The sequence below is a fragment of the Eleutherodactylus coqui genome, chromosome 12 (genome assembly GCF_035609145.1).
Source record: "Eleutherodactylus coqui strain aEleCoq1 chromosome 12, aEleCoq1.hap1, whole genome shotgun sequence".
Taxonomy (NCBI): Eukaryota; Metazoa; Chordata; class Amphibia; order Anura; family Eleutherodactylidae; genus Eleutherodactylus; species Eleutherodactylus coqui.
The window spans coordinates 4,894,030-4,910,301 of NC_089848.1; positions in this window are offsets into that span (position 1 = coordinate 4,894,030).

The following is a 16,272-nucleotide window of genomic DNA, read 5'->3' on the forward strand; positions in this document are numbered from 1 at the left end:
CCATACTATATATCCTTCTTTAGTTTATTAACACTACAATATACATTTCTACATAGTCCATTGATGGGGTTTCAAGATGCTGCCGCTCCGGTTCCGGTTAGGTGTGGAGCAGCGTAGTGCTGTCATTCTTCCTTTAAGCCAGACAGGGGAGATCCGGCCTACCCAGCCTGACGTACTGGAGTTCAGGCATACTAAGGGTGCGTTTTTGCGACCAAACGTATATACGTGACCATCTGAGGCAATAATTTCGAATGTATTCGTTCACATGGGCGATTTTACGGCGCGTAAAAACGGCAATTCGAAAAAAAACGGAACATATGCGACCGAAATACGCGCCAACGCATATTCGATGGCCGAAAAGACCATTTGCAAAGTAGGAACAAACGAAAATACGCTTTCTAGCTCTGGTCGTGATCGGTGAAAAACGATCGCTCGGGCGATTATACGTTGCACTCGTGCAAACGTAAATACGCCTACGCTCGTCTGCCCGCACCCTAAATCTCTGAATGACGTATCGCCGCTCGTAATCTCGCGGGACTTGTACTCCCGTGCATGCGCAGTATTCCTGCTTAGACGCCGGAGACACCGGACACCACGGAGCATGGTCGCATAGGCTATACAGGTATCTGTTATAACACAGCTGTTCTGATTTTGTTTTTAATCATGTCTCTATATATGGGGTGTGTTTTTATGGGTATTATGCTTGACAAAGATCTCAACTGAGATCGAAACGTTGCATGGGTGTGATGGAGGAATAAACACTTGTTTTACTTGCATCTTCTTGTGCTGCCGCGGATTTTCCTTTCTCTATTGTCTGAGTCTTGGATCCTGACTCCTTCTGTGGCTTGCACATTGCTGCTGGGTCGCACCTTATTGGTTTACGGAGAAGTGCTGCTTGCAAATTTTTCAAAAGTACATCAAATAATCAAATGGGGCGGATTTACTGCAGATTTTTTTTTCGCTGCAGAAAATGCGCAGCAAATTTTCTTTGTGTGAATACATCCAAAGGACATTTTGTGATGCTAAGAAAGATATGCTTCTAGAAGTATCTAAGATGAAAATGCAGGTAAAACTCTATCTGACATTCATATAGTCATGTTATGAAGTTATGTAGTATATGAATATTATACTTTAAAAGAGTTGTCCAGTTACTAGCCCCCTTTAGTGTGCCCTGTGCTACAATAAGAAGAGAAGCAGTACTTACCTGTTCCTTGCTGCCACGATCCAGCGCTGCAGCCCCGCTGTGGTCCCAGCTCATTGTGACAGATGATGTCACCGGATGCCAAGTGACTGCTGCAGCCAATCAGAGGATCACAGGATGTCAGGAGAACAAGCTGTAGCGCTGAAACCTTTGATTGACTGCAGTGGTCACCTGATGTCCCATGACATAACTATCACAACACACGCCGGGACCACAGCGGGGGGGATGGCAGGAGGGAATAGGTAAGTACTGCTCCTCTTTTTATTTTAGTGCAGGGGGCACTAAGGCCTCCCTCACATAGGAGTTTTTGTACAGCGTTTAGATCTGCTAAATGCTGTACAAGGCTCTCATTCATTTCATTGGGGCTGCTCACACAAGGCTAAAAAACGCAGTGTCTGCACATTCTATTTTTGGCCGTTTTCAGCCCTGCATTGCCCATTGAAATGAATGGGCAGCGGTTTCAGCACTGTTGAAAACACGGCACAACTTGGTACCGCGCCTTTGGCAGCACTAAACGCCCTAGCTACACTGCCTGAGTCAAAAAAAAATCAATACTCACTTTGCAGGTGATGTCACTGTCCCCGGCAGCACTCTCGGGACTTGTCAGCCAGCAGGGGAACTCTTTCTCTGGTGACGGGGATTGGAAATCCCCGCCTCCAACGAGAGATTGCTCTGATTGGCTGAGTGCCGCTGAGTGACAGGCCACTCAGCCAATCACAGCCGGCGCTTGATGCATCCAATCACAGCCATTAATTCATTGAATGGCTGTGATTGGACACATCCAGTGCTGGCTCTGATTGGCTCAGCCGACTGTCTTTAGCTGGCTTCACAAGGTCCCAACAGCGGCGCCGGGGACAGCGACTTCACCAGCTAGGTGAGTATTGATTTTTTTTCTTTTATCACCAGCCTTGGCTTCGCTTTCAGCTGTGCTGAAAACGCAGTCAAAACGCTGGCATAACGCATGCCAATGCTGCTGAAACCGGGCGTTTCTGCAAACGCCTGCGTGAGGGAGGCCTAAAGGGGGCATGTTGTCTAGCAACTGAACAAGCCCTTTGAAACATTTATTGTCTAGTAGTCATCAGAATAAGGATTCCTGAAAACAACTGACGTCAGATGGGGAATGTATTTGATATTCTTTAAGGACAAGCAACACTCACAATTATTCTGGTGACATCTCAGTTCTGTGTTGATATTCTTGATATGATATTTTGCTACATTAAGGCCCCCTGCACACAGGCATAAATTCCGCAGCGGGAATTTCCGCCCGTGGCCGCTGCCAAAGGATTGCATTAGTAAACGCGATCCTAGGCAGTCGGACGTAATTTGTCTGCGTGAAATCACACGTGGAAAACAAATCGTGGCATGTTCTATTTCTGTGTGAGTCTCACAGAGGCCCGTACAGAAATGTCAGCGGTGACGGGTCGGCTCTTCTCTGCGCATGCGCCGGGAGCTGGTGAGCCACAGGTCTCTGCAGGGGCACGTGACCGCATCCCGCTGCGAGAATTCTCGCAGCAGGATCTGACCTGGCCGTCTGCAGGCGGCCTAATGTGATTGTTTAGTTGTAAACTACCGATGGCCTACCCGCAGAATAGGCCATCAATAATAGATCAACAGGGGTCTGCCACCCCACTGATCAGCTGTTTGCTGGGTTTGTGTGTTCATACAATGAGCTGATTTATGCAGGAAGCAGACAGCTTTGTTCCCACTGAATTGGCCAGATTTGGTATGGCAGGCCAAGTTTCCTTTCACTTCAATGCAAACTGGGCCTGCAATACCAAGCCTGGCCACTATAGTGAGAACAGAGCTGTCAGAAATCATCTTAGTGCACAAGCTCACAGGCACAGCAAAGAGCTGACAACAGACTCCCCCCCCCCCCCTTCAATCTATTATTGATAACCTATCCTGCTGATAGGCCATCAATAATTTACAAGTGGACAACGCCTTTAACAACTGTTGAAAACTTCTCCTAGCATGAGGAGCACCTTTGATCCAGTAGGCAGATTTTTCTGATTTCGTCAGAAGTTATATTTGAGCTTTATTTCCCAATGGTGACTTTTTTGATTATTATCTTGCAAAGCAAAAGTGCCCGTTGATTCTGAAATCTAGACATTACATTGCATAAGTGCAGTAGTTCAGTAAAGTGCTACACACATACGTGGGCAGAAGTACCACAAATAAGGAGTACATAGTTTTAACACGTGGCTGTACAGAGGCACATTAAGCATCTGCACGCAGAGCCTAAATAGGTACAGTAGGGGCCCATATGGGCATTGTATTACAGCTATGGGCATTGTATTACAGCTCAGAGTTGCCTTTGGAGTGGTTTCACAAACATATTGTTTTTAGCAAAAACTCTACTGCTATTTTTGATGCAATTTGTTGAGCCATTGCCAAAGTTAAAACTAGATTCAGCAGCAAGAAGTTGTATAAATCCTTCCTAGATATTTTCCATATCTTTTGAATCCACTCCTGGCTTTGGTTCAAAAAACTGCATGAAAAATGTGTTACAAGCTTTACTCAGAGCTACCATCTTGCCTCTTCTGTCCCTGCTGTTGGTTGTGGCGTGCGCTCTCCTCCTGTCCATGGCAAGCACCGTACTCTAGCCTCCTGTCAGTCTCTCTGCTGCCTGAAGGGCACATGTCCGCACACACCCGCTGTCTTACAGGGTCAGCACGCGTCCTGTAATTCTGTACCCCGCCAATCCCGGTCCTGTAATTCTGTACCTGGCCAATCCCGGAGCACCTCTGGTAATATCAAGCACCTTGGCCCCATAAGGAAAGTGCCTAAATGTTTGGTCTCCTTAGTGCAGTTGAAGGTCCAACTGGTTTGTTCTGATCTGCTAGTTACTGATTCTAGCTATACCCTCACTACTCTACATTCTCTACACCTGACCTCGGCTTGTTATACTGACCACACTTCTGTCAGCTGACCTCCTGCCTGCTGTACTGTGCTGACCCAACCCCTAGAGTGTCCCTTATTCTGAAATTGTGCTGCCTGTTCCAACCCGGATCGTCTCATTACGTTTCTATTTACACCCTCAGGTTCCATGCCTTGTTCTGTAGTAGCATCAGCCGCAGCATTACTGGGGACTCCACAGTGAAGCCCAGATCTCAACTGGTGGCATAAAGGGTGATCCTCAGGTGTCACCTTTGGATTTGGCCAAAAGCCAGACCAGTGTGTGCCACAGCAGTTGCACCTCTACTGATTATGACAAAACTACAACAAAAACGGAGACTTTTTTCCAAAAGCTGCAGTGTGTATGAAACCGCTCGTATATGGTAGCAAGCATGAGGCTTAGTTAATCCCTGCAATTGCATAGGTTAACTGGTATTTTCTTGTTTTTAACACTCACATTGTGTCTTAAGAGCAACTGGGCCTCTTTAGTTTTATCTCATTCTGATTTTTTTATTGGTAAAAACAAAATAATTGCTTATTTTTTCTTAGTTCTCCCTATCATTACAAAAATCAACTTGTAAGACTAGTTTTTGATGTAAGTGGTTGTTGGGAGGCCAGGCAGAGTCCATAAGCCTTTAACGCTCTCTTTCATTTTCTTGCAGGAAGTGCTGGCAATGTCAATGCTGTCAACCTGAAGAAATAAAATTGGAGTTACTCTATATTTTATATTTAAAAAATATGCTGACCATATGGGAAATCAATATGTTCCTACTCACCCATCCCGCCTTCCGGCTACTTCAGCGCCACCTCTTCATTCACCCCATTGGGTCTGTTTACGAGCTACAGAGTCAGCCTGAGCACAGAACATCACAGGCTGCTACAGCCAATCACAGATCTCAGTAGTCGACTATTTAGGGCTGTGATTAGCTGAAGCAACTTGTGAGATCCAGCAGGCTGACTGAAGTCTGTAAATAGGGCACCAGCGGAGAGAATGGAGAGGCAGTGTTGAAGTAGTTGGGAGCTGGGACGAAAAAGTATGAAGTACTGAGTTCAGGTCAATAGAATCAGCATTGGGCATGTGGGATGAGCAAAAGTTATATAAGTGCTTGTAATGTTCTAAAAAGATCAGTAAATAGCAGATAGTGGTGTGGTGCAATTGAACAAGACAGCTGGTTAGACTCCTACACATATTTCCAGGATCAAGTTATTGAAGAAGAACAGGTGCCTACTATAGACTGAAAACTCCAGGGCCGTACTCAAAAAAACACATCAGCAGTATGGAGCAGAAAGGAAGCAGCACTACCAGCCACCATCCTCAGGAACAGACATTGGATTTGTTTGTAAAAGGAATTGTGCCAGGATGCTTCTGAACTAAGTAATAGGGACTTAACTGTTAGCCTTGCTATCTCCTTGAACTCTCTTCCACTGATGGGTATCATGCTACAGCAAGTCATTATACCAGGGAGCAGAGACCTACATCTGTTATGTAGTCACTTGGGGAGTGCTTCACTTAGTAACTGCCACTGTGGGGTTAACACCATCAGCCCAAATATCACCCCTAATCTGGCTTACTACAGAAAATGGCATCATGATAGTTTCAAGCTCTACCACCGTTTTAAGTGGGTTTTATAGACCCTACCTAGACCCTACCTGTGGGGCCTCCACTGATCAGGTGAATGAGTGTTGTGGGACCTTGTAGTTTTACCAGAAACAGCACTTCTTTTACAGGTTTTGTCTGATATTAGAGCTAAGCCCTTTAAGTGAACGTTTGTGGGTCCCAGCAGTCAGACCCGCAGTGCCTAATATGGTTATTTGTGTAAACCTGATAACCTTTTACAAGCCAATTTTTTTTTTTTTACAAAAGTGGTAAAGTTTAGACCACTAAGGGAATTGAGAAGTAATGATCTCATTTGGAAACATTGGCATGTAAAAGATTACAAGCTACTACCTAAGGCTGCATTCAGACGAACGTATATCGGCTCAGTTTTCACGCTCAGCCGATATACGTTGTCCTCGTGTGCGCGGGGGGGGGGGGGGAGATGGAAGAGCCAGGAGCAGGAACTGAGCTCCCGCCCCCTGTCAGCCTCCTCTCCACCCCCTCTCTGCCCCTCTGCACTATTTGCAATGGGGAGAGGTGGGTCGGGGGCAGGGCTAAGGTATGCAAATTAGCCCCACCCCCGGCCCGCCTCTCCCCATTGCAAATAGTGCAGAGGGGCGGAGAGGAGGTAGAGAGGGGGCGGGAGCTCAGTTCCTGCCCTTGGCTCTTCCATCCTCCCCCCCCCCCCCCCTGCACACGAGGACAACGTAGATCGGCTCGGCGTGAAAACCGAGCCGATATACGTTTGTCTGAATGCAGCCTTAGGGTGCATTCAGACGACCGTATATCGGCTGGGTTTTCATGCCCAGCCGATATACGGCGTCTCTCTGCAGGGGGAGGAGGCTGGAAGAGTCGGGAGCAGTGCTCTGAGCTCCCGCCCCCTCTCTGCCTCCTCTCTGCCCCTCTGTACTATTTGCAATGAGAGGAGGCGGAACGGGGGCAGGGCTAAATTCCTGGAATTAGCTCTGCCTCCGTCCCGCCTCTCCCCATTGAAAATAGTGTAGGGGGGTGAAGAGGAGGCAGAGAGGGGGCGGGAGCTCAGAGCACTGCTCCCGGCTCTTCCAGCCGCCTCCCCCTGCAGAGAGAAAGACGCCGTATATCGGCTGGGCGTGAAAACCCAGCTGATATACGGTAGTCTGAATGCAGCCTAAAAAAGTAGTCGGGAATCAGTAAGGCCCCCTGTACACGGATTTTCCTGCAGAATTTCCACCCGTGCCCGCCTTCATAGGATTGCATTGAAAAACGCAATCCTATGCACACAGCCGCGATTTGTCCGTGTGAAAACACGCGGAAAACAAATCGCGGCATGTTGTATTTCTGTGCGGGTCTCGCAAAGGCCCGCAGAGAAATGTCAGTAACGACGGGCCAGCTCCACTCTGCGCATGCGCCGGCTGGGAGGCAGCTGGCACATAGCAGAGGAAAGGGGACGCCAGGAGCAGGTGAGCCGCTGGCCTCTGCAGGGGCATGGGTCAGCATCCCGCTGCTAGAATTCTTGCAGCGGGATCCGACCCGACCGTCTGCAGGCGGCCTAAGGGGTTTTATATTGGCAATATGTATCTTATTAATTACAATTCTTATCCTTTTTGTTGACTTACACTTATTTCCTCTCCTTAGGAGACAATCTATATCCTGTTAGTGTAATGTATGGGTATTATATCAATAGATTCTGTTTGTGCATAATAATAGTGCAACATATAAAGTCCAGCTTGTCTATCAGAAAGGCCACAGTGGTAATACAAGTCGCCTTGCTTAGTAAAGTCTTTGGGGCTTCTAGTCTTCTCCTTGGCTCCCCTCACAAGGCCTGTGCTTGGCTGCAAGGAGCCCACTGAATACGTCCACAAAGCACTGAGCAGATGGGAAGAATGTGGACCACAGAAAATCCAGAAGAGAGGCCAGAGGTCGGTGCCAGAAGATAGAGGAGTACATCGGAGCCAAAGGATAATCTGGAATAAGAATTTAGTATGGAACACGGTCAAAACCAGAAGGACTGCAAGGCACAGTACAGCAAGAAGAATCTAAATAAGATAATCCAGGGTCAGACTTCAAAGCTCAGCGAGGGAAATCCAAAATCAGAATCAAAGACAAGCCAGGTCAAAAATCCAGGAAGACTGTCAGAATAAATCACAATAGCAAACACTTACGAAGAGCAATATTTAGACCCCTTCACCTAAGCGACAGCGATTTTTGCCGCGATCAAATCGCAGCGCTATCAAAGCTGTGTTTCTGCGTTTTTTGTGCAATACCGCGGCAATTTTCCCACATGACTTTGGTGCGTGATTTTGCTGTAAGTCCTATTTTCCCCCAAAATAAGACCTACCGAGAACATAAGACCTAGCTTATTTTTTCGGCATTTTCAGAGGGCCTTGAAATATAAGCCTCAGGGTGCTTCACACGAGCGTAGGTGCATTTACGGTCGCACGAGCGCAGCGTATAATCGCCGGAAAGAACGTTTTTCGACGATCACGACCAGAGCTAGAAAGCGTATTTTCGGTCGCGTATGTCCGTTTTTCCGCGGGTTGCCGTTTTTACGCGCCGTAAAATCGCCCATGTGAACGAATACATTCGAAACCATTGCCTCAGATGGTCACGTATATACGTTTGGTCTCAAAAACGCGCCGTTTATGTGCTTGTGTGAACACACCCTTACCCTGAAAATAATCCGCTAGCTGCATTACATAAATAAACACAAATAATCCCCTAACAGCCACGGTCTGGGTCCTCCCGCTGGTCCCCTTTGCTACGGCACGCTTGCTTGCAGTCCTCAACGCATTGCTTCCTGGTTACTGGGTTCATAAACCTTGCCTCCAGGAAGTGAGAGCTCTGATCGGTTCTCGAGCGCCATGGCTCAGCCAATTAATTCAGCGTTCGATGAACCAATCATAGCCATCAGATTGGCTCATCGAGCGCTGCATTAGTTTATTAAAAAAATGAGTGCAGCTTCAGTCTGTCTGTCACCACAGCATTACATGAGCGCTGGCATTAGCCGCTAGCACTCGCGGTTTCCTGACAGTTCATGGGCTGCACCTGCAAGCACAGGTGCAGCCTGGCAATTAGCGCTATTACACCAGCATTAACACCGTGTAATAGCACTGATTGCAAGGCTCATGTAATAGCAGCCTTACTAATCACAAATCGGCTGCAGCAACAGCAGAGCTAGGGCAACAGAAGAGATAGCAGATCTAAATGGGTAATGAGAAGAGGATTTGCAGTCATATGAGCTGACCAGAATGACAACTGCTAGTCGAAACATGAGTCATGACAATTAGGCATCCCTAGCAGATAATGTTACAGGATTGCCTTTGGGCCTTCAGAAGGCTGTTTTGTCAGTATATGAAACTGACAATGTTAGGATTTGAAAGAGATGGCTTCCCTTTGTCAGTAAAATGAGCAGCATTCATTGCAGTGTTTAAATGACGGCCGGGATTTTAGGTTTCTCTGATTTCGATTGTTAGCGTAGGAATGCAGCTGTCAATCACATCCAACCTCCCGCAGATGAATGTTTATGGTTAAGGTATAAATGTTTTGTAGATACTGAAGGGTTGAAGGGTCGTTCCATTAGGATAACACAAGTTATAACACAAAATTTTCTGTCCGAAGTCCAACTTATTGATCATTTTTGCTTTTTCTTCTTACTTTTGCACTGTCCTCACCACTTTTTTATTTTTAAAAGAAAAGGGACTGTTGCTTGGCATCAGCAATCTCCGCATATTTATAATTTGTGATTTTTTGTTAAAGTTGCAAATTCTGGCACAACTCCACTCTACCACTAAGGCCAGCTGCACACAAACAGATTTGCATGCGGAATTCATGATCGGCGTCCACACCGCGAATCCTCAGGAAATGCTATGGAAAAGTGAAATGCCGTTTGTTACATGCTATGTAAAAGTGATTCTTCCTGCACACTCGCGGAATCAAATTGTGATTTCCACGAGCGGAGGAAAAATCCCAGCATGCTCCATTTTCATGCGGACTCCATCAATGGAAGCCTTCTGACCCGCAGGCCTTCTGCAATTGACATAGTGTAAAGGTCAAAGATCCTGCATCATCACCTAGCGACGGCGTTGGGAAAAAAAATGAGAACAAAAAAAATCTGTACTGCTCATGTCCAACGGCGAGACGCTGGGTCCATCCGCAGCATAGATTATCCATCCACAATACAGGTACATGTGGATGCCGGCTGGGCACAAGGTCAGACTCCACTGCCGGCTCCCGTATGCGGAATCTGACCCAAATAAGGCGGCCTTATTTGTGCAGGGAAGGTGAAATATAATTAATCAACCTAGAGGCCCTGAGTGGAGGAGGTATCTATAAATGTCTATATGACAATTAGAAGAGGTTGGGGAGCTACGAAATGTAGACACCTGGGTTCCTGTGCAGCCCTCACATTGTACTAGGCGTTAGTGTATGATTTTTATCTATAATGATCCTTCAACCCCTTTTAGGATGCAGCTATTTTGGGCCTTCAAGGACACAGCAATGTTTTTTCCTCTGTGTTAGGGCGCATTCAGACGACCATATATCGTCCGGCTATTCACGCAGGAGAAGGAGGCTGGAAGAGCCGGGAGCAGTGCTCTGAGCTCTCGCCCCCTCTCTGCATTCTCTCCACCTTCTCTCCGCCTCTCTGCACTATTTGCAATGAGAGAAGGTGGGACATGGGCGGGGCTAAGTTCCAGGAATTAGCTTCACCCCGTCCCGCCTCTCCTCATTGAAAATAGTGCAGGAGGGTGGAGAGGAGGCTGTTGCATCACGGGTGTCTCTGCAGTCTCTACCTGGCGTATCCAAAGCGGCAGCCTGCCCAACCATGTACAGGACCCAAGATTTTTAGCCTTGTTAACTGAGTTCTTTACTTGTATGTCATGTGACACCAGTGCCTCTTACCAAGCAAACAACTGCTTGTGCAGAATAAGAGTCCACAGTCAAAGGTTAGGTTTTAAAACCGGAGGCACACGGTTTACTTTTAATCACCTTTTCAACTTTGACTTTCCAAGAACAAAATACGGTGACAATCTTAGGCATAACACTTCTTGCAAATTTCCATCTGATGCACTTCTCCAAACCACACATTTCTAGGAGTTACATTTTAGGCGTCCTCAGTCTCAGTTAGCTGATGTATAGTCCCTAGGGATACACTCTTGGCATGGAGGGAAAAACACACCACTCATTCTTCTTTCTTACTTGTTATTGTCCTTTATTTTGATAACTCCAACTACACTCTAGTTAATAGAGGAATATGTGATCATAACCACCAACTCCTTCAGAAGGCTCCGCACTCCGAGCGCCAGTCCCCCCAAGGGGACACATCCCATGGCAAATAGGATCGCCCAAGGCTCTGCTCAGGCCAAATCACCAGAGCTTGGTATCACCAACACAGAGCACAAAGCAACACAGATATACACAAAACAAGTATACACACTATAAAGGTACACCCAACTCCGGGCAACTACAACTGCATTTCAAGACCCCCAAAAATTTAGTTTTCCACACTCGAAGCTGCGTGAGGGTTTGTTTTGTATGGGACAATGTGTAGTTTCATTGGTACCATTTTGGTATACAATTTTTTGATAATATTTTATTGTGCCTTTTGGGATGCAGGATAAATAATTCGGGCACTGTTTTTAACCTTTTTTTATTTTTCCAGATATTTTCTTCTAATAGCATAGTAAGACATTATAAAGTACATATATACAATTTATACAATCCAAATATACCACCCCCGCCCTTAATGCCAACCCACTCTATCCTAGTTGTGTGGAGAGAGGGGGAACCGCAATTATCTCAACAATTTGGTCATACATGATTCTATCATTACTACCGTATAACATACTCCTTTCCTAAAACTATATCCATACTTTGCAATAGCATCTCAATTTAACTAGTCTTTCCATTAATCATTAGCTCATGATGTCATGTCTCATCTACCTGACTCTATTCATTGACATGTATAACCTGTACTGTATCTGTAAGTGCTTGCCTTCTTTAGTTTGTCCCTCCTGGCTCTCTGTACCCCCCTGTGTTGCATAACCCCTCCCTTTCCTCCTGCTGGGGAGTTTCCTGTCTATAGCCTATGTCTTAGGTCTCTACTCTGTGCTCTGGCTAACCATCATTCTTTTTACCTACTGCTGAATGTGCATTATACAAGATACCTGAATAAACCCTGGAATCTTCTCACATGCCTCTGCAGTCGAGTTGGATGCTGTCTGACAACATATATCTTCTGTGAGTACTGGTCCATAACTACAAGAGAAGTTACTTCAGCCGATACGCTTACAGCCATGTTATTGAGTCAGAATAGTAAAAAGAATGTATAAATACAGCCAGACACCGCTGTAAAGACTCCTCCAGCAGCTCCACATACAACCACAGCTGCAGCTCATAACCTCCCACCAAGTTATAACTCTCCTCAGTGTTACCTCCATCCTGTGTGCTGCATCATGGCTGAAGAACACTGAGGCACAAGCTAGCATGGAGCCTAGTCTGCAGTCTAGTGAGAGAGACAGGCGCTCTAATAAGCCAACCTGGAAGGTTAGAGAGAACCTTGAAAGTCTCAAGCAGGAACTTTCCTCTGACATTTTAAAACTGTGGGAAACATTACTAAGTCATGTCTCCAACATTCAGCAGAGTCTGTCTTCACTCCACGTGTCACCACTAGAGGGAGCCCTGCAACAGCTTTGTGCAACGTATGAACATTATAATATAAAGGTCCAGGAGTACGAAAATGCTTTGAGAAAATTAAACACAGAGGATTCCATAGAGGAATTGCAAAGCTTCCAACATCTCAGTGTAGGAAGAGACAGCTTAGTACGCGACATTAAGTCTAAGACAGAAGTGAGAATTGCGCAACTTCAGAAGGTGTCATCTCACATTTCTGACTCTACCAGGCACTCCAAGCGTACATCTAGGTCACGATCTTCAAAGCATTCCACCCTCAGTGAGCAGCTTCTAAAAGCACGCGTAGAAGTGGAAGCGACTAAGATACAGGCCGTCTTTGCGCAGAAGAGAGCGGAAGTGGAAGCTGCGCATAAGGAAGCAGAAGTGGAAGCTGCACATAAGGAAGCGGAAGTGGAAGCTGCACATAGAAAGGCAGAAGTGGAAGCTGCACATAGAAAGGCGGAAATAGAGGCTCTGGAGAAACAATGCGAACATGCTACAGCCGTAGCAAGGTTAAGAGTTTTAGAACAAGCCGCGAGTCAGAGCGAAAGAGACAGCATTGACTTCAGCGGAATGGATGCAGAGGAACCTCTCAAGCGTACAAGAGACTATGTACTAAGCCAATGCTTCAATTCCCCACCTGCCGCAAACATTCCAGACAAAACAGACGTCTCTCCAGAGCGGCAGGCCGCACATCCTTCCACAGCACCAGGCATGCAAAGTCAGCACAGAACTCCGCTCGTTCCTCACACCAACCTTCCATCCTATATGGAGCACCAAGGCTCTGCACCCCAGCAAGCTCAATATACCGGTATTCATGGACAATTCAAAATACCAGCGGTTCTCCAAACCTCTAGCAATTACATGGTTCCATATCCACATGTCACCAAACCTATGGACTTCAAACCAGCTCCCAGGCTGAATACCCTGGCAGCCCCATATGTACCTACGTCTCTCATGCAAAACACCACAAACGATGTGATTAGCACCACTCAACCAATTTCACACCTGAAGTCAGAGAAAACCGACATGTCAGAGTTTGCAAAATACATGGTACGTCGTGAGCTCACCAAGACAGGACTGATAAGGTTCGACGACCAGCCTGAGAATTACAGAGGCTGGAAATGTGCCTTCAGAACTGCAACTCACGATCTCGGCATTACTGCTTCGGAAGAACTAGATCTACTGATCCGGTGGCTTGGCCCACAGTCTACAGAACGAGTAAAGAGACTCAGATCTGTCCACATTGAAAATCCAGCAGCAGGCCTTGCAGCCGCTTGGGAGAGACTGGAGAGAACCTATGGTAGTCCCGAAGCAATAGAAAACGCTCTGTTCAAACGTCTGCAAGCCTTTCCAAGGATATCTGGTAAAGACAATCAGAAATTCCAAGAGCTCTGTGACTTACTGCTAGAGCTACAGCTGGCCAAGGGAGACACTCACCTACCTGGCCTCAGTTACCTGGACACTGCTCGTGGAGTAAACCCAATCGTGTCAAAGCTGCCATACAACCTTCAAGAGAAGTGGACCGCTCTGGGGTCAAGATATAAGAGAGAAAATCAAGTCTCCTTTCCTCCATTTGCCTACTTCTGTGAGTTCATCAAAAACATTGCAGAATCCAAGAACGATCCAAGCTTCTCCTATGAGGAATCCAATCCCGATCCACATCTATTCAAGTCTGACAACCCACGCATCGACTACAAAGGCCGCAGAGGTCCAGTGTCAGTAAAAAAGACTGATATTTTTCCCTCTACTTTGTCAGCTTCACAGGGAGTCAGTTACAAGAGCAATCAAGATGAAAAGGTTGAAAACCCTAATCGCCTGTGTCCCTTACATAAGAAGCCTCATCCCCTCAAGAAGTGCATCGGCTTCAGGAAGAAACCACTCCAGGAACGCAAGGAGCTTCTAAAGAAGTTTGGGGTATGTTTCAGATGTTGCGCTTCTACTGAACACATCGCTAAAGACTGTAAAAATGCCATCAAATGCATTGAGTGTGGTCGTGAAGATCATGTACAAGCTCTTCACCCATCTCAACCTAGAACCGCACCAGCTACAAGTTTCCCTACCCCACCAACGTACGGCGGGGAGAACACAGATCAAGCAGAAAGTCCTACCACTGTATCTTCTTCATGCACAGAAGTCTGTGGAGAAGGCATTTGTGACCAGTCCTGTGCAAGGATATGCCTAGTCGATGTGTACCCCCAGGGTCAACCAGAAAGGACTATGAAGGTGTACACCATCCTCGATGACCAGAGCAACCGATCACTTGCAAGGTCAGAACTCTTTGATTTGTTTAACATAAAGGGAGATGTTTACCCATACACCTTGGGTACATGTAGTGGAGTGACAGAGGTCTCGGGGAGAAGAGCCAGCGGACTTGTAGTAGCCTCTCTTAAGGGCAACCTTGAGATACCCTTGCCCACACTTGTTGAATGTAATCAGATACCATCCAATAGGGGAGAGATCCCTACACCAGAGGCCGCTTTCCATCATCCCCACCTAAGGGCTATAGCTAACGAAATACCAGCCCTTGACAAGAGTGCAGAGATCCTACTTCTGCTGGGTAGAGACATTCTTAGGGTGCACAAAATACGTCAGCAAATTAATGGACCTCATGATGCACCATTTGCCCAGCGCCTTGACTTAGGATGGGTCATCATAGGCAATGTCTGTATAGACAAGATGAAAAAGCCAACCAAGATTTCCTCATTTAAAACACACATCTTGCCAAATGGTCGCGGTACTTATTTTCATCCATGCCCACACCATTATCGGGTGAAGGAGAAACTGACTAACAGTAAGTGGCACCACGACCAACAAGACAGTACAAACACTTTCCTCTGGGATGACAGTCTTGGATCAACAGTGTTCAATACAACAAGTGACGATAACAAGTTGGCACCTGCTAGAGAAGACATTGAATTTCTCAAGGTCATGGAAAGGGAATTCACCCAAGATGACTCCAATAGCTGGGTAGCTCCCTTACCCTTCCGTTCTCCAAGAGTAAAGCTACCTAACAATAGGCAGCAAGCTACCACTAGATTCTCCTCTCTGAAACGCACTCTTGAGAGAAAACCAGTAATGAAAAAACATTTCGTAGACTTCATGCAGAAGGTATTCGATAGAGACCATGCAGAACCTGCGCCACCGGTAAGGGAAGGAGAAGAATGCTGGTACCTTCCGTCCTTTGGCGTGTATCACCCCCGCAAGCCTGAACAAATCAGAGTTGTGTTTGATTCCAGTGCTCAGCATGAAGGTGTCTCTCTCAACAACCTTCTCCTCACAGGCCCTAACCTAAACAACAGCCTCATGGGCGTTCTAATTCGCTTCAGACAAGAACCCGTTGCGGTTATGGCTGACATCCAGCAGATGTTCCATTGCTTCATCGTTAAGGAAGATGACAGAAACTATCTCAGGTTTCTATGGCACAAGGACAATGATGTCAGCAAAGAGGTCATAGATTACCGGATGAAGGTACATGTCTTTGGCAACAGTCCATCACCTGCTGTAGCAATCTATGGACTGAGGAGGACAGCCCAAGAAGGTGAGAAGGAGCACGGATCGGATGCTCGGCAATTCGTCGAGAAGAACTTCTACGTAGACGACGGACTTAAATCCTTACCCACAAGCACAGAGGCGATTGATCTCCTCACCAGAACCAAGGAAATGCTGTCTGCCGCAAACCTTAGGCTTCACAAGATTACCTCCAACAGCAAGGAAGTAATGAAGGCCTTTCCATCTGACGATCATGCAATCAACTTGCGGGACCTTGACCTCAGCTCTGAGGTTCTTCCTATACAACGCAGCCTAGGATTGCTCTGGAATATCGAACAAGATACATTTATATTTCAAGTATTAGCTTGCAACAAACCTTTCACCAAGCGTGGAGTTTTATCGGTCGTGAACAGTTTTTATGATCCTCTCGGATTCATAG